General features: G+C 46.4%; 1 pseudogene; it reads left to right on the top strand.

Moving 5' to 3' along the window:
* Positions 1–552: 552 nt before the first annotated feature.
* Positions 553–17733, top strand: LOC121833397 (annotated as a pseudogene).
* The last annotated feature ends 6232 nt before the right edge of the window (positions 17734–23965 follow it).

Below are 23965 nucleotides of genomic sequence, written 5' to 3' on the forward strand. Positions count from 1 at the left end.
TGGATAAGTGGACAGTGTAAAGGACAGATTTTGATTTGGGGAATAAGTAAAAGAATCAAAAGTAAATGTTTCCCAGTCCGATCGTAAAGATTAATTGGCGAGTACTCTATTTTTATACGGAGTGGCATTTCTTCAAGGTTAAAACGAGCCCTCTCTTGAGAAGGCGGCTCCTCGGCAGCCAAACGGTCCTTGTTGATTGCTACGAGGGGAACAAGACCTGAACAGGCAGGGGTGTATGCGACCTAAATAAGTGCAAAACTATGCTTTCTTGAGTTTCAATACGGAAAATGTCAAAAGCTATTCATCAACTTGCCCATGCATGGATAATAGAAAGTAAAAAAGTGTTTTGCCAATCTACCTAATAGTGCATATGTGCCTTCAATATTTATACTCACGACTCGAAGCATTTCATCCCCTCGTTTTGAAAAGAAAGAAAGACGAATTACAATTTGTCAATGCTTTGATCGCATTTACTGGGATTCAAACTTAAATTCTGAACTTCCATGGACGTTCACATAAAGAAAACAAGCTTGCAGTATACTTATAGGTGAAATGAAAAGCATGTTCAGGATTTATGTTTGTTTACAAAAGTCTTTGCAAATAAACTTCCAGGTGTGGAACAGGAAACAAAACGAGCTCTTCGAGCAAGCAAGTGGACGAGATCTGGTCCTCGCTGGTGATGGGCGGTCAGACTCCCCCGGGCACTGAGCGAAATCTGGAACGTACACCGTCGTCGACGTGTCAACCCTATTGAAAAATCCACCAGCCCGGGTCTGGTGTGTTTCTGGCGTTTACATCAGAGCGGAAATTCAGACACGGGTCTTGGCGTATTCTGGTGCCCTGATGTGTTCTAGTGTGCTGACGTGTTCTAGTATCCTGACGTGTTCTAGTGTCTTGACGTGTTTTAGTGTCTTGGCGTGTTCTGATGTGATCCGGCCGACCTAGTGTCTTCTGGGGTGACCTGGTCATGCATGCACGATATAATTTAGATGCAGAAAGGACTGCTGATGACAACAGCTAGCAAATTGTGCAAAAAGACTGCTAATTTTTTGCAGGTCTAGGTGTTCATTCTGCCATGAAACAAAACTGCAAAGAGAATGAAACTTACTATTTTATTTTTTTTCCCAACATGCACCACTCGCAAACATTCTCATGCAGACTGGGCTGTCCATGGCTCTTTTCTTCCATGCCACTTTTGCCAGCACATCTGGATGGCTAAGATGATGGCTTCGGCAAGTCGGTATTGCGTGATAAAACCTGCAGTGCATAAAAAGAAATACACGAGCAGTTATTCATAAAAAAAAACTTAAAATAATAAAATCACAACTACAACAGTGAACAAGAGGTTATGTCGTGTCGAGCCTGATAATCAGTCAATTTATCACTCGGCCCGGCCTCCCACGTTCTATCTGATTTCGCCTACCTGTGGGCAACATAATACAGTCAAACCTGACTATATCAAACTCTCAAAAAACCGTCTACCACTTTGATACAGCGGGCAATTCTCTATAGAAGTTTTAATGAATTTGACAACGAACAAGCACGCCACATTTTGAAAAGTTGTCCACGCTCGAAGGGGCTCTCCCCCAAGGATGATTCTCAAGCAGGGGGAAAGCCAGCTTGCAGAGCGAAACAGCGCTCTTGGCAGATCGGTCCATGGGGAGACGCTGCAATTTTCGTTCGATGTAATTGCATTTTTCGCTATGCATTTGTATTGCAGCTACCGGTCCATTTACAAATAGTTGAAGGGCACAAGGTAAGTCCTATACTCCACATGCATTTGAGGCCATGTTGAGGAACAGTTTTCTCGGTGACTATTAGGAGTATTTCTGTCATGCATATATCATTTTGTTCGAAACATTGTGTTTTATCCACTGAACTAGAATTATTTGAACCAATCTAAAATAAGTTTTTTTAAATATTTTTTTTATTCTAGTACTGAAATTTTAGTTTTTTTCATCTATTAAAAACTTCATAACTCAAAAACTGCTAGGTGCACATTTTTAATTTTAGTTCAGTATTTTTGAACATCCATGTATGTGGTAGGAATAAAAAATCAACCCTCTATAATGTCAGGTTAAGGAAAAAATGGTACCTATGTACTAAAAAACACTGTTTCGAGATTGAGTTTAAAGTAAAAAAACTGGTGAATAACGAATTTCTATTGGCACCAACAGCCTTACAGTCATTTTTTCAATAGCCGCCAGCTTGAAAGGCATTGCTAAAGTCATATCTTCGCCTTTAGGCTTATCGCATTGCTTGCCGGGCCTCTTTTGTGACCTGCCATGTCGTTTGGTCCGTAAAGTATATTAGAGTGATGTCAACTTTAGATTATCTGTTACTGGACAAGCTTTTAGGTCTTGTGTTGATTTTGTTTTGTTGGAGAATTCATCGATAAATAGGGAGTGTATCCCAAAAGGAGGCGTAGTCACCTGCTACTTGCTTTTGGAAGAAGTGATTTTCAGCCTGAAATATAGCTTTCCAAAAACACTGGGACAATGGAAAATGTGCAGAAAGAGCTAAACTTTTCAAATTGCGAAAAAAACTAAAATCGATTTTTTTTTTCAATTTTACCTCACCATGTGCCCTTAAATTAACCGGGTTCGATAATATCAGGTTTGACTGCAGATCGAATATCATGGCCTCGCACCCAGTGAGAAAAGAAAGCGCTGCACCCGAAGTGGCATTTCTCCTTCTCTGTCCACATTCACCTTGTCTGACCTCTTAGTGCCTCTCACTGTACATGTGTGCTGCACAAGGCAAAATCAACAATAGGTTCATAAAAATCTCAAATCATAGTAAATCATAACTCACACTATACAAACATTATGTGTGCCATTAAAGTTGCGACGAGTCACACGCTGCTCATCTACAGCGTATGACTCGTCGCAACTTTAATGGCAGACCAACTACACGCTGTATAAATATTCCCATAACCAAATTTTTTTTTTTTTGTTCAGAGCTAAGCACAGCAGCCACAACAGGTGCTGTGCCCCTCCAGGTTGATCAGAAATACCCACCTGGTGTGGTAGGGGCTGTTTTCCCACCACACCCTCCTAGAGGAGACGCCTGCAGGCTTGCCCTGACACACCCTTGTCCAAGAGCTCCGCAGGCTCCCACAGTGATTGGCTGACCATTCTGAGAGAGCGGCCAGGAGCGGCAGCCTTTTCCACGGCGTGTGTAAATGCTGCCTCTCGCATTTTGATGCCAGGTCCAAGATGAATCTGCAGTGAGTAACACTGTCAAGAAAATGAACAAAAAGTGGAGAAATACAGGCAACAGAAATGGACTCTCCACTTTCGTCTGCAATCATGTTCCTGCTTTGTTTCACTGAAATGCTGAACTGTAGATATATATAAAAAAAATGAAATAAATTAAAGGGGCACTCTCTAGTATTCCAGGATGGCATATTTATGTTCCTAACTCAACCTATGTGCTCTAACATCCCACAAGTCCAAAACTTACAATCATGTGTGGCCTATTTCACTATTAAAAAATGGTGATCAAAGATAGCGAATGCGGTTGAACCGAATCAAGGCGAATAGGGTGGAACGGCGAAAGACACTTGTCAGTCGATTGCAAGCGAGGGCCTCTTGTGCAGACGAGCAGGGCTGGTTGGCTGCTTGTCCGGACGTGAAGCTATCGCTTGTGATTGTCTGATGAGCCCCGTTCGTTCCTCACCTACATTCGGCCGGGTTCAGTGCCGCCATTTGTATGTCTGAGATTCACTATCTTTTATCACATTTTTATTAGTGAACTAAGCTGCACATGATTTAAACTTAAATATTCGGGATGCTTAGACCACATAGAATGTGTTACGGCCATAAATAGGCCGTCTTAGAAAGCTCCCGAGCGCCCCTTTAAGAGAAGTAATTTCAGCTTTGGAATATGCATTAAGAAAGGAGGTCCATTATTGCTGTACACATCAAATACTAATAATGATATAAAAAAATTGTTTCATGAAAGCTTGACTTTAATGAACCATTTAACAATTTTTAAATTCGACATCGCCAAGTATGAAGGAAGTATACTGCTCTGCACTCCCATGTTTTGTACAAATATTTGCAACCTCGGGCAGCCGAGCAATGTGAAAAAAAAACAAAAAACCTTTGGCTCCACTTTATGACAAGACATGAAAAAGAAAACACGAATGAGTGTGCTATTACCAAAGCTCACTACCTTCCCTTTCTGTGTTCCGAAATAGGCATCAATATGTCTCACCAGTCAGCTGCTTATCAGCTGACAAAGAGGACGTGTTTTCCAGAGCTCCTGCGAAGCTAAGCAATATTTGGTGCATTTAGTTTAGTTGCGAGTGTGTTTATGGGTACTAGAAAGCACTTTTTAAAGTAGCGATAGGATAGGCTTGCTTGTTGGATCTGCTTCATTGGTGGTGTTGCGCGGGCACACCCCATTGGGGTTGATCCTCCAGGTTTACCACCCTGCTGTAAAGCATTTTTGCTCTAACTCTTGTGGTTTTATGAGGTAGCAGAAAGCAGTTTTTAAAGTAGCGATAGGATAGTTGGGTTACAGCAGGCTTTTTAGGTAGGGTCATAAGACCAAACCACCTGTACGTTTGAAACCTTCGGCGGGCTAGTTGGTTTTGTGGACAGAGACGTTACCCAGGCTTTTTTGGTTTTGGCGCGATATTTTTCGTGGGGTCGCGCTGTGTTTCCGTAGGCAATGGTGAATATGCGAAGGAAGAAAAATGCGCAGGCTAATGTAAAAGGGGGACCCGATGTAGAATCTGAAGAGTGTGGCCGTTGGTGCTGCATGATGGAGTTGGAGCTCAAAACTGTAACAGAAGCCGAAGAGAGCAACTTTACCTGTCGGAGTTGCGAGAAGGTAGAACTTGGTTTTGGGAGAATAGGAAGGGAATGGGCGGATACGGTTCAGGAGTCGAAATGGGAGATACGGGTAGAGCGGGAGAAGCGGGTTCAGCTCGAGGCGCAGGTCGGAGATATGAATAAGAGGGCCGAAGCGGATGTGGTGGAGATGACCAGGAAATGGGAAAGTAAGGTAGGGAGCGTGGCGGGAGATCTGAGACGATAACAGGCACAGAGAGCCGAGGTTGAGCGACAGGTAGGGGAGCTTAGGGGAAGAGTGGAAGGCGGAGTTGGAAGAGCATAAGAAGAAGTATGAAGTATGGTGCAGCAACTGACAGGAGTAGTTAATAAGAAAAAGGGTGAGGTGGCAGAGAAGACGGCGAGGGGGGGGGGGAGGGGCAGACAAAGGGGGCCAGTTAAATAGTGACGAGGTGATTGACTCTGTAGGAAAGGAGCCTGCACAGCTGTATAGTACTGCAGTACAGCAGGGCTTGAGAAAGGCAGCAGAACTTGAGGCACAAAAAGCACAGAGAGCTGGAGGGGGTGAAGACAGGCAGTCGGTGGTTAAGAGGGTGCTGGTGGTAAAAGACTCAAACATAACAAGGGTTAAGGAGGGGCTGCTGGACAGGGTGAAAGGGGATGGGAGGGTAACCGTATGGCTCAGTCAGGAAAGTGCATGGTAGATGCTATGGCCAAAGCAAAGGTGGAGGTGTGGAAAAACGGGGAAGGAGAGAACCTAGTGTTTGTACACGCAGGACTAAATGATGTGTTAAAGGGACGGAGCTAGAACCTCGCCAGGCAGACAGAGTTGGGGTTACGTAAGCTGAGGGACGTCTCTGAGACTGTGCATGTGCAAATATGCACCGCCCCGGAGGTCTGGGGACAGTCTTTGAAGATAGAGAAGCGGGTGGTGGAAGCTAACCGGGTGATAAGGGGGTTGAGCCGACGATTTGAGTATGGAGTAATGAAAGTAAACAGGGCGGTGCACAAGCTCGCTCCGCCCCTTTTACAATGGGCATCCACTACAGTGGAACCACTGGGAGCACGGTAGGCGATAGGATTGGATGCCACATCATACATTTTTTGCGGAGCCCCGGAGCCCTGAGGGCGCCGGTGTAAATGAGGGCCAAAATGTAGCTACAGCGGGGAGGGTTTGGGAGCGTGAGAGGAAGCCTTGCAGGACTAGGAAAAAGAAACAGCGTTCATAAACACGCAGGAGGGCAGGAACAGAATAAAGTGGGAGGAGATTGAGGAGCGATTAGAAAGCGACAACTTTGCAGTGTATGGATTAGCAGAAACATATCTGAAGGATATGGAAGAACCACCATACATACCGGGATATCATTGGATGGGATGCAACCGGGCCAATAGGGAACACAAGGGAGGGGGATTAGGGGTGTTAGTTAAGGTTCGGGAATGGGAAAGGGAACGAGAGGGCTGCAGGGAAAACATGTGGGTAAGGCAATATTGGGCGTTTGGACACAACCCTGGGTTTTGTTTATCTAAAAACAGGCGGTGATGCAGGGGAGGAAAATGCAGAACACTTGACATGTATATCAGGAGACGTTAGGGAAATTGCCACTAGCAAGGAAATATTTATCTTAGGGGACGTGAAGGCATATTTGGAAGACTTTGATGGACATACAGATACAACAGGGAGGATGTTAGAGGCGTTCTGCAAAGGTTAATGGGTTAATGTTAATGGGTTAACGCTCAGGTGAAATGTGATGGAAAAATAGCACGGGAAAGAAAGAACTCGCACTCGACTATTGACTACTGTTTAATGTCGCGTAAAATATACAACAGATTAGGAGGTATGTAGGTCTAAGGTCTGGGGAGCGATCATAAGAGAATCAAAATCAGATTTGGCACAATAAAACCAGAAATGCAAAATCAAAAACAAGAGGGTAGGAATAACTTAAATGTTAAACGGTTACAAGAGGCGTCTAAGCAGATTGAGAACATTGTATCCAAGCAACCGGAAAGAGAATGGACATATGAAGACTAAGTGTTTTCAAAAGAGAGTTAGAGAAATATTGAATCAAACAAGGATAAAGAAAACTAAAACGCAAGCCCAAAAGGTGGTGGGATAAAGAGGTTAAGGTAGCAATATCGAGACGCCAAGCGGCATCTAAAGAACACAGATGGGCAAAGAAAAAGGGGGCCACACTAGCCGAAGTAGCGACAAAATGGGAGGAATTTCAGGAAAGAAAGCAGGAGACATTAGCATTAATACAGGCCAAAATTGGGAGAGCAGGGGTCCAGTAGATGATAGAGATAAGCCAAAAGGATAGGAATGCGGCAAAAAGATTCTGGGAACACATCAGTGCACAGGGGAAAATGACCGAGGCGTACCAGCAGGCACTCACAACACAGGAAGGGACAAAGGTAGAAGGGGATGAGGCAGGAGAATACATTAGACATACAATCGAAGCAGTATTTTCGGAGTTAGAATCAAATCAGGTCGTAGGGAATGGTAGCGTCTACACAACACACGCGGAGGATCATAGTGAGGAAGAGGAAAGGACCACAGAGGAATGGGAAAAAAGTAGAAGGAAAGGTTCTGGCTGGCACTGAAACAGGTCCAGACGGCATACCAATGAGATTGATCTAGGCAAAACAAGCAAATTGAAACTAAGGCAGGTGATTGACCAGATACTTATGGGAGGGAGGTACCCAGTGGACTGGAAATTGAGCAGGATGAGATTATTATATAAGGGCAAGGGAGAAAAAGACAGTGTCAAATCATACCGACAAATCACAGTAACTTCAGAAATATACAGATTAGCTATGCAAATTGTAAAAAGAAGAATGGAAGAATGGGCAAAGAGAAAACAGATTCTGGGGGAGCTTAAATGGTTTCAGGAAAGGTAGACGACTGGATGAAAATGTATTCATAATCACTCAGTGCATAGAGATAGCAATGACAAGTCAAAGGCCATTATGGGTAGCATTTTTAAACATCAAAGGGGCATATGACAATGTGAATCAGGAAAAACTCTGGAACCAATTGAAGGGATATGGGCTAGAGGGAACCACAGTTAAGTTTCTAGAATGGGTTTATACGGAGAATAGGGGTGATTATAACATGGGAAGCCGAAACTACAAGACCAGCAGCAATAAAAAGATATCTCAGACAGGTTTGGCCATTGTCTCCCCTGCTCTTTATGATATACCTCAGTGAGATGGGAAAAAGTTAGAACAGTGCAACCTAGGTTTTGATCTGACTAACATGAAGGAAGGACATAAGTAAATCAAATATTGCCACGGTTGATGTATCAGCTAACCTCGGGATAGGTATTATTGGCACTGCTAAACTGTAATTTGTGGGACACAACTATCAGATAGCACTGATGTCACTGTCATCCGCATGTACACTTTTTCAAAGATAGTTCACCTGCTCGTCCTATGGCAAGACTATGGCTATGGGTATGTTCTTTTATTTTTATTTTTAGAAGGAAAATAGGAATGGAACGAGCATAATTTTTTGGATATTTAGGATGCTTAGAGCCTGTCGAATGAGTTATCACCAAGAACAGACAATCTGAGAAACATCTTTAGTGCACCTTTAAGTCAGTACCTGTGTTTGCCTTTTTGTGTGCCTTCCTGTTTGTGTCCTTGTTTTTTCTGCCACTAGTCTGTTGTCCTGAACAAGTCAATGAAGTGAAAACAATAGACAAAATGTCTTGTAGGCCCAGATACGTACCTCACCATCTTGGACAGCAAAGAGAGGTGGCCAACAGGAGGCCACGGCCTCACCAAGTGGAGCAGCCACTGCAGCACCTAGGATAGCAAATTAAAGGTTAGAGCGACGAGTTAACATCAAAATCTTGATTTGTTTATACGCTAGGACATACTGTAGCTGTAATAAAGAAAAAGACAGCCGCACAACATATTCAAAATGACGTGCAATGCAGTATAAATAAAGCACAATACTCCTTCACAACGTCAATCTAGCCCTATGCTCAGGAGCTATGTTAGTCAAAACATTGAACCCCCTTTCTTTGTTGTAGTAATAGCAGGAAGCATGCATATTCCTAAACAAAATGTATGCTACAGTTGCTAATAAGGTGAGATTTCAGCAATGCATGCCCTCAAAATGTCTCGTAATTTCACTCCACCAGTAAATCACTTTCACTTGTTTTAGGATTTTCAGACCATTAGCAAATCGCTTTAACTTGATTTATGACGATGCAAACCTGTAGAGGTAACGTCAGCTCTTTCTTGCGGTACTTTTAGTAAGGTGACACAAGGGCTGTGGTCACTACCATTAAGGTGGTATTGTTGCTTATGATGTTGCCACAGCCAGGCTGCTTTATGCACTAAATAAATGAACACTACCTTTTGAAATCACGCCTTTAAGATAGTATTTATTCATGTAAGATACTGGCAACCTTACCAACTCTCGTTATTACAACTACTAGCCTGTCAGGTAAGCAATGACTGTATCGTGCTACGCTGCATAAAAAAGTCATGAAATGATGTCTTCCTGTTCTGTCATCAACCTTTGTTGAGTTAAAAGTCTGGCTATAGTAGTATGACAGTGTTGTCCTGCCCCTAAAAAAGCGACTTTTGATCCCTCTGCTCCTGTGTGCAAAGAGGGTGAAACACTATTTTCTTAACGGTAGAAGGGCCTGAAGCATGTGAATAACAGTACTGGGCAGAGCCTCTCCTGAACAATCAATTGACTTGCTCCACTAAATTGAGATTGTCACTACCTGCAACTACATTATCAGCAGTTCAGATTGCGAATACATAATTAGATTTGGGCCCACCAGCACTGCCATCCTGTCAGTAAATTAATATCTGCTTTTATACAGATGAAAAACAAATTAAGATTTGCAACATACAGTCGGAGGCGTCTTGGGCAACGACTCAGCAGAATCTCGATAATACAAATCTCTGGCCCCCATTCCACTCCCCTCACTTCAAGTGACCCAAATATTAACTGGCAATGCAATTTGTCACTACGTATTGCGCCATCTAGCGGCTACAAAATAAAAGACTGGGTAGGCCAGGACAGCCCGGATCGCAAGGACTGCAGGCGGGTGCATTTAGAAACCAAGTGAGAATGTGGCATTTTGGATCGGCGTCAGCCTTTTTGGGAACCGTTCTTCTTAAAAGTAAGTCCCGGCTTCACGTCTCCATGAACCCAGCGGGTTTCTGTAGCATCTTGCCTACTCCTATAGGAGTAGGTGAGATGCCACAGGAACCCGCTGGGGTTCGATAGGGTTCCCCCCAAAAATAAATGTCGCTACTGCTGCGTGAAAGACTGTCACAGTCACGAAGGCGACTCAAGCGTCAAACTATACCGCTTCCCCTCGAGATCTTCGGAAGTGACACGGCAACAGAAGTGGATCACTGCAGTGTGATGGATCAGGTAAGTAAATTCTACAGTAATTGTTGCTGTTGAAGTGAACGAAAATAGATGTGCAGGCTTGGAAAGTGGTCTGACGAACTTGTTTTGCAGACTACTCAGCAAAATAACAATTTTATACAAGTTGTTCTACGAGTCACTATAGTCCGTTGCAACCTAAGAACGAAGGGCGAGGGTAAGACGGGTCGGGGAGGAGGAAGCAGACGGAACGCTGGAGAAGAGAGGGGAAAACCTCCTCTCTTTAGCGTTCCGCCTGCTTCCTCCTCCCCGGCCCGTCTTACCCTCGCCCTTCGTTCTTAGGTTGCAACAGACTATAGACACCACATAAGGAAATACAATAGGAACAATTGGGCCGATTGTTGCTTCGCTGTGACGTTTAGAATCAGGCGATCAGGCCTTCAAGAAGCGGAAGGCCCGTCCCGGCAGTCGTAGTTGTATGTGCGCATAGCCGTTTGGCACACGCGTGGTCGTAACCAAAACCTTCCAAACCTGCGAGTTCTCAAATAGTAAATTTTCGCAGCACATAAAGCTTTGTTTGTTTCGGCAACAAAATTTAACGCTGAATCTGGTAACAAATGTGACGGCATGCAGAAAACAGGATGCGTAAGTTTTTCTTTAGAAAAAGCTCAAGTGAAGCGTAAATATCCTTCTCAAATGTGCACCTTGTTGCCTGTCACCTTTTCACACCCGGCTTGCATATCACGGTACAGCCATTGTAACGTGCATACTGTTCTCTAGCACGCAGAGTATGTTTCTAATTACTCACATTTTCTAGCCGGGGCCGAGCGCGAGGAAACAGGAAGAGCGTGCCGCACCAGGCTGGGGCCGCGCAGGAACGATGGAGCCGTTCTGACTGGTCTGGCTCATGGCGACTCCTGGAGCGTTCCGCCAGCGAGGTTCAGATCAGGACCGGCGGAAACGGCGAGCCCTGGCCACACCGACCTAGGCCATGACGATCCCGGAGTGGTTCCGCAGCGAGACTCTGGCTCTGATAGCCCGGAACAGCTTGCCTACGCAGCGCTGGCGTGGGGAGAACGATCCGCAGGCCTGGACACGGACAGCGACTGCGAGCTCTGAATGACGGGCGACAACCCGGCTCGGCGGGCCGCAGTGCCGGCTCTCGAAGACGGACAACTGGGAAGTATAATAAACCGATTCGCAATCTTCTCGTTGTATTGTGTCACTCCCTGGGAGACGAGCGAAGCACATGCCGATCGCGCGGCGATTATTACAGAGAGACCCCACAAGTGGTGAAGACAACTCAAACTGGTGTCCAAATGACAACTCTAGAATATGCTTGCCGGCTAGCAATGCTGGGTAACAAAGACTTTCGAACTGATAGCCGCCCGGAAATTTTTCTTCTGTAAAGCTATACATTCAGGCTCGAATCGTTCACTGAAAATAAAGCTACAAGTCTCTCAGCAGACCTAATAATGCGAAATCCCCACATGGTAATGCAGCAAGCACAAAAAGAAACAAAGAAATATCCTTAATACTTACCTTTTCTCCCACGACCGTTTTTTCCTTCGCGCTCAGCAGCTCGCTGGCGGGGCAAATTGCCCAGTGTGCACAGACGCCGCCGGCGATTCCTAGCACTTCTAGCAACACTAAAGTTTTCCTTTCGTTTTTATTTTTATTAACCCTTTTAGGTACTTTAAAAAAATGTTTGTGTATTTTTAGGACACATTCAATATAAAATAGTGTTTTTTGGACCCAAAGCAATACTCATGTAAAATGTTTAACGTATCTTAGGACATACATTTTCTGGTTTCGGTTTCGCGGTCTCGACTTTTCGCCGCGAGGGGTTTCCAGATACTCCGTCGCTGCCGTCGCTCCGTCGGCTGCGATGTGCATGGCGGCGCCCAAGATGCGTATCGTCCACGCCGTGCTACGCACTTCGACCTGCTGTTACAAAGGTAAGCAGTGCTTTGCTCTGAAATATGCTAATTTTGAATTTTTACAAGTTCTGGATTCCATAGCGCTGACGTATTTTACCCTGAAACGTATGAAGGTCGGGGGAAAAAAAGTACATAGTAGATATGCGAAGGCTCTTTCACATGCTCCGATTCTCGCCCGAAATCGGTGCGATTTCTAGTATATGTGCGATTAAAATCGCAGTCGCACTGTCGCAGTGGCTCTGCAACTGGTTTCCACCAAGTTGGTATTTTGCCGCAGACCCGGTGCGATCGCTTTCTCGTCAATCAGCCGTTCATTAGCCAGCTTTCATCCGCGAAAATAAATGTAGGCACATAAAAGCTTCTGATTTAATGCTTCGTTATTATAAATTTCTGGTTACATATTGCATTCCTAAAACATGTACGCTTATTAAGACGTTTTTGTTGTATTTTAGACAAAGTGAAACGCGTCGCGTCCGTGTCCGAAGCGCCAGCCGCTCCGACAGAAATCGCGCGGTTGTTGGAGCATGTGAAACCAAACATTGCGATCGCACTCGCTGCGTCGGCTGTCGCACCGATTTTTTTTTTTTTTTCGCACAGTCGCTGCATGTGAAACTGTCTTAAGAGAGGAGTCGCATAGTAGCTCTGTGATTTCTGTGGTGTTCCGTTCCGTGCTTAGATTTGGCAGTGTTTCAGTAGTTTCCTTTAGGGGCGGGCGTTCACTCTGAATTTTACATACCTGTGCACGAGGAATCGGCTTTAATTGTCGGGAGAAAGCGTCCTGTTTGGCGTGGTTTAGTACATCCCTGTTTTCTGGTAGAATTTGACGTGGTGCTCTTTTCTTTTAGGCTTCGTATTCTACTGCTACCTGAAGGAAATTCCATCGGGATCTTTCTACCAGACACGGTGTCGCGATCGTCCCTGTGTGGTTTTGATTCCAGAAAGTGGAACAGTGTCTGATGCGGGACCTAGTGATAGTGAAGTGAGTGACAGTGACGAGGAGAACTTGCCAACGAAGGGCCTAACAACAGAACTTCCAACCGATAACGAAACTGAAGGCAGAACGCCCGCCTGTCCACTTCTGTCAACGTCAAGAAAGAAGCAAAAGTCACCGACGCAAGTTTTTGACTGGGGAAAAGAAGACCGGTGTTTTCTGGAGCCTGCGGAACCCATGTTTACGGCCTCTGATGATGTCAAATGCCAACTGAAATATTTTCAAGTTTTCATTGATGACAAGCTGCTGACGATTGTTGACGAGGCAAACCTGTATTCTTTCCATCAGGCTATTGCATGTAGGTAAACGTTTGTTACACTGTGCCAACATGCTTATGCAAAGTACATATTATTTGAAGTGAATCGTTGCATCGCCCCTTCAATTAAGCACCTTATAAAATCAAATGTGGTGTTTGAGCTCTGTACATCTTATATAATTTTACAAGAAAACATGTTTTCATTCAACACCATACATATATCCGTAATGTGTGCTCACCAGAGGCACCCTGGTGTGCATGTCAGGCCAGTTTAGTGTGCCTTGGTGTGGACATTAGACCCGTCTGGTGTGGCGTAGTGTGCACATCAAGCCATTCTGGTGTGCTGTGTTGTGCACATCAGACCAGCCTGGTGTGTTTTGATGTGCACATCAGACCACAGTAGGATGATGTGATGGGCACACCAAACCAGCCTAACGTGTTCTAGTGGGGACAACAGAACACGTTAGGCTGGTCTGATGTACGCACCAGAACACAACAGGCCGGTCTGATGTTTACGTCAGAAAACACTAGGACACACCAAGCCGGTCTGGTGGATTTTTCAATAGGGAACGAAGAAGGTTCTCCATGTGGAAACAGTGCAGGTAAATTTCCCCTGCTATAAATGTTCCGACGCTTCTGTTCTTCTGGAATGAAACCTTTCTGTAATTAATTGAAAATGAATGGCGAAAACAACATGTTTCAGACATGGGTTGTCTCATTCAACAGCTCTAGTTGACTTCGTTCTGGATACTTCATGTTCGGTGTGATAATGCAATGTTTTATTTGTCACTTCAGTCTAACGAAACGAAGAGCAGCTGGGCAAAGGTGCTCGAGGGCCTGAAAAGGACTCTACTGATTTGTGAAGCCAATGGATTGACTGTGGGAGGAATCATCACTGATCGCCACTCCATGATCAAGTCATTCCTTGCCAAGTGGTACCCCCAGATTCGGCACATGTTCGACTGCTGGCACGTTGCAAAAGGTGAGCCATAAGTAATCGGGGTTCCAGGTTATGAAAAAAAAAAAAAAAAAAAAAACATTTAATTGCAGAACACTCCTACCCTTGCCTGTCACTATAATTTATTTCTTCGTATGTTGTACTGCAGGAAAGGCTACAAGCGCGAGCTCCTTGCTGTATGGCAACTGTTCGGCGGCACAAGCTCTCGTGCAGCAGGAGCAGCTGCCAAGGCCATGAGCTTGCGCTTCTAGTTTTCGCTCCACTACAATATAAGCTGAAACATAAGCCGTGTTTACATGAATGCGACTTAGTCGCATCGAATCCAGTTGTCGCATTCAATGCGGTGATGTAAACAAAATAACACTGTAGGAGAGCGCATCGCATTCAAGTCTCTAGACAGAGGTGGATTGAGATGGCGAATGCACATTTATTCAAAACATGTAAATGGAGGTCGCATCGCAATTTCGATCGGGGAGGATTATGGGAAGGCACCCGCTCTGGGAGCAAGTGAACAGCTGAGAACATGGCGGCGGCCACCCTCGGCGGCGGCGGAGAGCAGTCCCGTGTAGTCGCCCGCAATTTTCTCCAGAGAAGAACCGCAAGCTTTTATTGTCAAACTATGTGAGCGGAATATAGCAAATCTGCTCGGTAAAGCGGCCCTTGTCCAGGCCTCGCGAAATAGGACCTTCGCGTCCGAAAGAGTCCCTAGAGCCTTCAGTGCAAGGACAGACGACGCCGATAAATCTGAGCACTGCATGCTAGGTAGAAAGAGGAGCTCCAACCTCGGTGCCGTTGCTGGCTGCGCCAGAGCCCTTCGGCCTCAGGGTCCGGTCGCGGTTGGCAAGGTTGGGCGAGGTGGCGTCCCCAGAGCGGTTGGGAACGATCTCGCTCACCAGGCCATGCGCATGCACGTGCCGACTTGGAGCCCAACATGCTTGGGTTTTGATGTTTCTTCCGTCCCGTAACTATTTGCGCAGCATCGAAGACAGCAGGCACAAACTTTACACTCGACGAAAGCGTCTAAAAAGTAAAGTGTCCTAGAGTGAGGTATCGCCATGTTTTTTTTATACTTGAGAAAATGGGGCAGGATTGGGTTTTTCTTGTTTTTGGTGTTCATAATTATGAACTCTTTATTTTGTCAAGCTGTTGTTTCTGGCAATGTAAGCTTGGTGCTTAGCAAAATGAATACAATGCTTCATTTTTCAGGCATCAAGAAACGCATAATCTCAGCTGGGAAACTCAAATCCCTTGTGGGGCTCCAAGACTCGGTGCAGGCGACTGTCAAGCACCTCTATTGGTGTGCGGAATCCAGCGATGGAGCGCCGGAGGAGATCCTTCCTAAGTGGACTTCCCTGGTGGGGCACGTGGCTGACTTGCACGAACATGCCGACCCCCTGTATCCAAGGTGCCAGCACGGAGACCTGGGGAAGAAAAAGTGCCCTCCTGAGGGCCAGTAGACCACAGCATATTAACAGTATTGACATGTTAGTGTTTCATACCAAGTGATGCTTTGAAGTATAAACCAACTCATGTTTGCAAACAAACAGGTCCGGCCAATAGCAATGCCACACATTGCGCAATGAGATGTGGTCAGACATGCTGGTCTGCCCACAGGTCTAAAACAAATGTTGCCTTGCACGCATGCTTGTCAAAGCCTTATGATTATTTACTTTGAATCTTTTATAAGAGGAAGACCAGCGCTCGTGGACCATAGAATTACACTTTCAGCGTTCTCCTCAATGCTTGGGTATTTAGAAAAAGGTCTACTGGGAGGCTGTCTGCTTTTGTGTGGTATGAATACCCGGCCGATTCAGTCAAGGCAATTCGTTTTCCAAAGACGTTGCCATGCTGACAATTGTCGCGTTCATTTACGCTTAGAAATGGCCAGAATGGAAAGACTCTGAAAAATGCGACGAGGTCATTGCTCATGCTTTGCGATTTAAGTGAGGTAAGGCAAAGTGAAGGCTCCTGCACCATTCGTTGCTGACTAACGCGCCCGATACTGCAGCTACATCGACATATTAGTTCCAAAGCGAGCAGCGCTAACTCACCGGGGCACCGCCATGTTTCCCGGCATCTCTACCGAGCCAGTCACGTGATTTCAAAATCCCTCGCCTAGGTACTGCAGTCAACTTGTAGCCGTAGTTAGCGCTTCAAGCGAACCGGCCCTGGTGTGCCTTTTCTAGTGAAACCGCAATTTGCTCACACATAAAACTTTTGAATTGGCCTCAGGTTGAATTATTCTCTAACAATTCCAACCAAGTTGTTGCACTGGTTCTTAGTTTCAAGGTGTTTTGTTATGAATGTGGCAAGTTTACTGGCTCTCTATACTGGTTAGTGCGTGTGGCAGCCAGGGTCTTCCCTGGCTGCCACACAGCCAGGGAAGAACCTATGACTGCTGGTAGAGGGGAGTGAGCCGATAGGTGGTAGCTTCAGCTTTCTTCCGCGTGCATCGCCACCGCGCGGTGTTTATACGGACCGCAGGGACCTGTACCTACATGTTCGGGCACACGAGTCAACCAAGCACGACGATTTGGTGCATCATGCCTTTGCAAAATTAAAATCGGCATCGGTTGGTCTATTCGAGAAAAAATCTAGGCATCATAAACACGGGCAGTAAGCAGGACTGGTAACAGCCTATTAAATTTACCCAATTTAATCTGTTCTCATCAGCTCTAACCCTTTTATTAACCTCTGGATATCATATATTTTTAATTTAATTACACAAAACTACTACTTTTTGCTGTTTTCTTATGAGCCTTAGTGTTATTGTTGTAATAGCAGATTTGAAACCACACAGTCTGTAATACAAGTGTCCTACTTCATCCAGGACTTCAGGCACACGAGAAGCTAAAGAGCATCGTGCTGTCAAAGCCACTGCTGAAGGACATCCCGCAGCTCTCAACCTCAGCGCAAACCTACGCAGCTGAGTGCTTTCACAGCACTGTGAACCAGTTCGCACCGAAGTGGACACACTTCGGTTACGAGAGCATGCAGGCAAGGTATGCAAGCTAACCAATTGTCTGCATGTGCCCGCTAAAGTCTTAACTTTTCAGAGTCTATGTGGCAGCGCTGCATTTCAATGAAAACAGCGACAGGCCCCAGGCGACTACTAAGGAAGGCAAAAAGAGGTTCCTGGTCAAGCGGCCTAAACAAACAAAGAGGCCAATTGGATCTCCCATGAAAGGGCCCTGCACATACGGTAAGATGTCAAAACGAGTACAACTACCACCTTCTAACATCTAGTCTTAATTTCAGCCTATGTACAAGAGCTCATGAAGGTAACCCTCGCCCTCAATTGCCACTGCCCGTCGTACCGAGCAGCACGAATGGCCAACTGCGTCGAGGCTCCCCCACCTCTGTCCAGTGATATGATCGCCCCAACAAGGACCTGCTCATCTCTAACCACCGTTCCCGGTTCAACTGCTAAGCTGAAGCTGAAGGAACATGTACTGTCGGGAAAAAAATGAAATGCGAACAGAAGAGCGCGTGGCTTGCGGTACAAGCTGCGCCGCCTGGAAGCGAGCCTAGGGGCGAGGGTGCATGGCCTACCCGATGAGTTTATGCCCTTCACTCGGCACTCCCCAAGCTTCGGCAGTGCGCCTCTTAGTGCACTCAAAGCTATCACCACTATCTTTGCTCACTCGGCGCATGCAGCACGAGGAAGCTTGCTGCTTGTAGCAGCTAAAGCGCGCACTCTCTCGGAGCGAGCGAAGATGGAGGTGGTAGCTTTCAGTGCACTAAGAGACGCACTGATGAAGCTTAGGGAGCGCCGAGCGTAGGGCATAAAAATATCGGAGTGGGCCACGCACCTTCGCCCCTAGGCTCACTTCCAGGCAGCACAACCTGTACCGCAAGCCACGCGCTCCTCTGTTTGCATATGATTTTTCCCCGACAGTACATTGTGCAGGAAATTGAAACATTTATTTACACTATGCACAAGCAGCAAAGCAGTTCGATCTGACGTGTCAATCGCATCTGTTCCGAGCACGAGCCCCCGGCCACCAGCTCCTTTTCAAAACGTCTGTGGCCCATTTCCTCGTCTTTGGTCTCCGATTGTTGGTACAGACTCCCCACCGAATGGGTGTTACCCCATTTTAAATTTCTGTTATCTCTAGTGGATAGAGAAGTTGGTCTTTTCAGAAGACTGCCCCTGTCCGGGCGCACTATACATGCACAAATCCTGCCGTCTCGCCCACAGAAAACCTTTTCAACTCTTCCTATCTTCCAGAGTAAACGTGGGAGCTGTTCCTTCAGAAGGACGAGCCCGCCCACCGTCAGACGTGGCGATTGCTGGCCTTTTGTCTCATGGGCAGATCGAAGTTCTCTCGGGTAGTCTGACCTCCCGTTACGCAGAATCTGTTAAAGAATGCTTTCCTTTGTTTCCATATTTCTCGAAGCATCTCCGGAGACGACGCAAAGTCTTCTCTTTCAGCCACTGGAAGTGCTGTCATTCCTCGTTCCCTGAAAAAGCTAGTCGGTGTGAGCGGCTGGCCTTCGTCGAGCTTATTGTAAACGAATGTTGTGGGACAAGAATTTAGCATCGCCTCAATTTCACATAGGACTTTGGACAACTCTTCTGCGTTCATAGTTTTTCTCCCGATCACTTTTCTTAGTCCCACCTTCACGTATCAAACCAATCGCTCATAGAATCCTCCCCACCAAGGAGCACGCTCAACAATAAAACGCCCCTCGATTGTCGCATTGGCGAAGTGATTCACCACTTCTGAGTGTCGTAGGATCTTCCGAAGTTCTGCCAGGTCTCTCGAGGCTTGCTTGAAGGTTAGCGCATTGTTTGAGTAGATGATGCGGCAAAGTCCCCTCCATGACACAAACTTACGGGGAGCTACAAGAAAACTTCTCGTTGAAACGACTGATACGAGCTCCAAGTGAACCACCCGCACGACTGCACAAGTGAACAGCGTGATGTACGACGTCCTTTGCCTGTATGTACAGCGGTCCTGCAAAATCTACACCGACTACCTCGAAAGGTTCAGCCTGTGTCGTTCTCGCACGCAGTAAAGGTCCCGCTGGAGCACTGGAGCACTCGCCAGAATAGCACTAAATCGCTGGCACGTTACACACAGCGCAGCATCTTCTTCACCAGCTCTCGTACCCCGAAGGATCCAATACCTCTCGCGGAACTGGACTGGAGTGTCTCTTAAGCGGGAGACACATGTACGACGAAACCTTCCGATCCGACGTGCAGACTGCCGGAATGAACTTGGGGGGCGAGGGTTTTCGTAGCATCGGAGAGCGTTGAAAACCCTCGCCTCCGACCGTCGTATTGCGCGGTCGGACGTCGGATCGGACGGTTTCGTTGTACATGTGTTTCGCGCTTTACTCCTGCGTGTAACACCATCCTGTGAGCGTCGATCACAAGTACCGTGGAATATCGATGCTCTTTCAGTAGTACGATAGGGTTTCGTTCATCATATGTCATGTTGTCCGATCGGAGTCGCACTCTTATGCAAAGCACTACCTCTTGGTTGATGAAACTACTGAAGTCTCGAAGAGGAGAAGTGGATGGGGTCTCGGTTCTGCTGGTCGCACGTCGAAGCTGGGCAGCAAACGCCAATATTAGCTTTTAGCCAGTATGTCCGCGCTCCTTGGATTTCCTCTGCAGTCAGAGGCCCCGATTGTTTTCCCGTTAACCTGACGTTGTGAAGGAATTGAAACCTCCACGCTCTTGTTCTGTTGAGTTTTGAAGCCGAGCTGAATGTGGTGACATCAAGCAATGATGCAGATGGTGTTGAAATGTCCAATATGTCAGCTCTCCGTCCCGTCTTCTCGAGCTTATATCGAGGTGGCCCCTCGCGCTTCTCCTTGGGCCATTCTTTAGCTGGCAGCGGCAACCAACTGGTCCCCGAACAACAAAGTGGAGTGGAGACCAATCCAAATGTGGTCAGACCTCGTGACATGAGGTCGGCGGGGTTCTCCTTTCCCGGCAGGTGGTGCCATGTCACACATTGGAGTTCTTCTGTGGCATTCCAGCAACCTTGTCATTTGCCAACCCGATGTCTGCCCTATATGGAAGGCCGACTTCGCACCTCCCATTGGTCTTGGCGATCATGGTTTCGGAGTCTCGCATGACATCGTTGTCCGAAGGATCGTCCACCGATACGTCAATGACACCCATCCTCTGAAGTTACCAGAATTGCTTGAGGCTTGGCATGGGTTCGGGCTCTTGAACCGCCGTTCTCAGCACGACCACCCTGGAGCAACTAATAACCGGGGAGCTTGACCCTTTTAGTCCCTGAACCGCCCATCCGAATACGGGCTGCACTGCAGTCAAGCTTCCTCTGTAGGTGAATCTTTCCAATGATGTACTCCCAGTAGTGGTCCGGCCCAAGCAGGATATCGATGCCCCGATGTTCCAGTCCGGTCATGGCGTCTCCTACTAAGCAACCAAGCTCCTTTAATGTCGCGACGATGGATTACTCTGGGCTCGGGAGATTTTGTTCGCAGAGGGTAGGTGTTTCTAGCATGTCGATTTCATATTCTTTGTTGTACCGTTGGTCCCGCAAAGTAACCTGCACCCTGCGAAACGTACGTTCGGTGCTTTCGCCTCTGAACACGCCGAACGTGAGGATCTCCATCCCGAGTTGTTTGCAACCGAGTCTCTGGGACAGCTCCTCCGCAATGAAGGAACGTTGACTGCTGCTGTCAAAAAGAATTTGGGATAGTCTTCTTTTGGTTTAGTTCTCGGCCGATGCGGTCACCGTCTGCAAAAACACTGCTGGCTTGCTGTTCTTTCCATTGATCTGAAGACTGACCGGTGTTTTATCTTCGCTTTCTGTTTTATTCACTTCGAAAAGTCGTTCCAGTACGTAATCCGGGTCACACATAGTAGACGCATGCCATCCTTCACACCTGGGCCCGTTTTCTCGAACGCGAACCGTGGTTTAAAGTTAACTATTGTCCCTAGAAGGGGGAATTCCAGGTCACGTGAATTGGAGAGCAGGGGTGCCGAGGGAGGAGCAGTACCTAGAAGCAAAATGGCCGCGGCGTCGCTGAATGAGGGCTAATAGTTCTGCTTGGTTCTGCTGAACATTAATTTCGATCTGGCTGTTATATTAATGACGCACCATCAACCTATTAGCACGTCAAGCAAAGCGATAGTTCAGAGGGACTACTAAATTAACCAACGGTAGCATTCCGCGAACGCATCACTCTTCAGCAGTCCGGGATCCAAGACATATGACGGTACATAAGCCTTGCAAGTGTTTTTATGGTGAGTAAAAAAAATGGTTTGCGAACGAGTGTAGGTATTTATTTATACTAATATGTTTATTTGTTACAATATGCACACCAAGTCGTGAGCAGCGATTACTTTGCGAAGAAAGGGGGTTATCCTCAATAAAGTCTTCGTTGTACTGTTTTTTTGTTCACAGTGCGCCGACAGTATGCCGACAGCATTGAGGTTTCTACATATCTCCGGTGGCCAGCAATTCAACGGTGACGAGAAGCTTAGCTTCTTGTCACCGGTGAATCGGTTGGGCAGACGGAAGAGATGGCAAACAGTTGAGATCAGAATCGCAGAAACATGCGTCGCAAGGAACGAAAACGAGACTACAGCACCGGCGTTGCCAGACTGGAAGAAACACGGGAAAGTTATGCGTTGTTTATGGCCAAACATATTGAAGGAAATGTTTCTTACATTTTCGAATATTCGTCGAAAACACTCTAGAATAGTAGCTAAAATTTCTTCGTACCATCGGAAGCAAATAAATTGGTCTTCATGTACAACATTACTATATTTTGACTTAAAATACCATACTAGATCGATGGCAACCAGCGGAAAAAGAGGATAAACAAAATGACTGGCTTGTTTCACCGATAGAGGGCGCATCTTATTGCCCAATCAAAAATAATTATTGTTCTATATCCAGCCGTTTATTACAGTACCTAGGTACTTTTCCGTTCCTAGGCACCGTGGTTTACCAAAATGAGTTTACCATCGCTTCGAGAAAACCGGCCCTGGTGCAACGAAAGCATCTGTTGCCAGCCTGTAATCTTTTTTTTTTTTTTTTTTTTTTCTCAGTGAGCTCAATATTGGCGTTGCAGTCAGGTGTGGCGTGTTCTTCGGATTTGCAGGACAAACACTCTAAGCCTTCAGTCTTGCCATGCAAGGCCGCTGCGGTAGAGTTTCGAAGGTTCGTGTAGTTTGAAAGTTTCTTCGGCAGTTCTTGTTTAGGGAAACGAATTGCAGGCTTACCGCCAAAGTCGTCCTCTTGTTCCTCTGACGTCCTCTCCCGGCTCTCGACTTGAACTCGAATAAATTTGAGTAGAGTCCGTAGAGCTCTTAGATGAACATTCTCTGTTGGAGACTCGGGACTGGTGCCCGTCACTGCGGTGGCGTTCTTGGTGTCCTCCAACGACATCTTCCGGCTGTAGTCCAGGGACATGTCCTTCGGTAGTGCTCGCAGTAGGAGCGAGTAGAGCATGGCGCAGTAGGATTCCTCGCCCACACCCAGTGCTCTAAGTCCCCAGATGTGCGCCTGAAGACTGTCGTACAAACGACGCAGGGTTCGGGCATTGCCCTGTAGTGGTACCTTCTGGATGTCCATCAGACTTTTCATGTGGTCGTGTACCAGAGCCTCTTGCTTGCCGAACCGCTGCTGTAGAAGGTCGATCGCGTCCGCATAGCATTGAGCGGTTGGCTGTAGTTCCTGGATGGCAGCTGATCCATCTCCGGTAAGCGCTGATCTCAGGTAATTAAACCTTTCCGATGGAGTCAGTTCCGGATTCTCGTGGATTGTGGTTTCACTCCCAGAATGCTTGCCAATTCTTCCGGTTGCCGTTGAACTTGATAAGTTCTAATTTTGGAAGCTTGACTTTCTACGGCTGTTGCTCTCCAATCGTTCGAGGGACCACTTTCTCGTTGGCTGTTCTCCACGCCTTTCGCCTTCTTTCTGAGCTTCGTGAGGCATGTCACAATCTAGTCGGTATAATCTACGATTTGCGTGAACTCCATTTCCACGTCTCTTTCGGTAATCAAAGGCTCGATCGCGGCATCTACGTGGCCGAGTTGATCCCGAGAGAGGCTTATGCACTCGATCAAAATCTCTAGGTCATCGATGACAGCCAGAGTCAGCTGAAATAATTTTTTCGCCTCGCTGAGGAGTTTCGTTACTAGTGTTTGCAGACTCTTGCGTTTCTTCTTGAGGATGTCCGTGATCTTTCAGTCTTGTCTCGATGGAATGTTGCTTCTGTCGTTCGATAGGTATTGCTTCGGTCTACCAGATTCCCTTCGTTGAATCGTTACGTAGCGGGTTTCCGCACAAAATGCAGGAACTTCTGGTGGTCATTGTTGGTTACGTTGATGCAAACATTTATTTACACTATGCACAAGCAACAAAGCAGTTCGATCTGACGTGTCAATCTCATGTGTTCCGAGCACAAGCCCTGGGCCTCGCGCTCCCAGGCCACTAGCTCCTTGCCATGAGCTCCTTTTCAAAACGTCTCTGGCCCATTTCCTCGTCTCCAGTCTGTGATCGTTGTTACACATTGTTTGTAAAGTAAAAAATTGGTTAGTTTGCAATAAACAGTGAGTTTCTTATATGTCAAATATTTATCTCTTCATTCTAACATTAATTATGTAGTGCTCGTGCAAGCTGTTGCTCCCAAGTGCTTGGTAGGAAAATACACATATTTAAGAG

The sequence above is a fragment of the Ixodes scapularis genome, unplaced genomic scaffold, assembly GCF_016920785.2.
Source record: "Ixodes scapularis isolate PalLabHiFi unplaced genomic scaffold, ASM1692078v2 PGA_scaffold0__279_contigs__length_252992795, whole genome shotgun sequence".
In the NCBI taxonomy this organism is placed as follows: Eukaryota; Metazoa; Arthropoda; class Arachnida; order Ixodida; family Ixodidae; genus Ixodes; species Ixodes scapularis.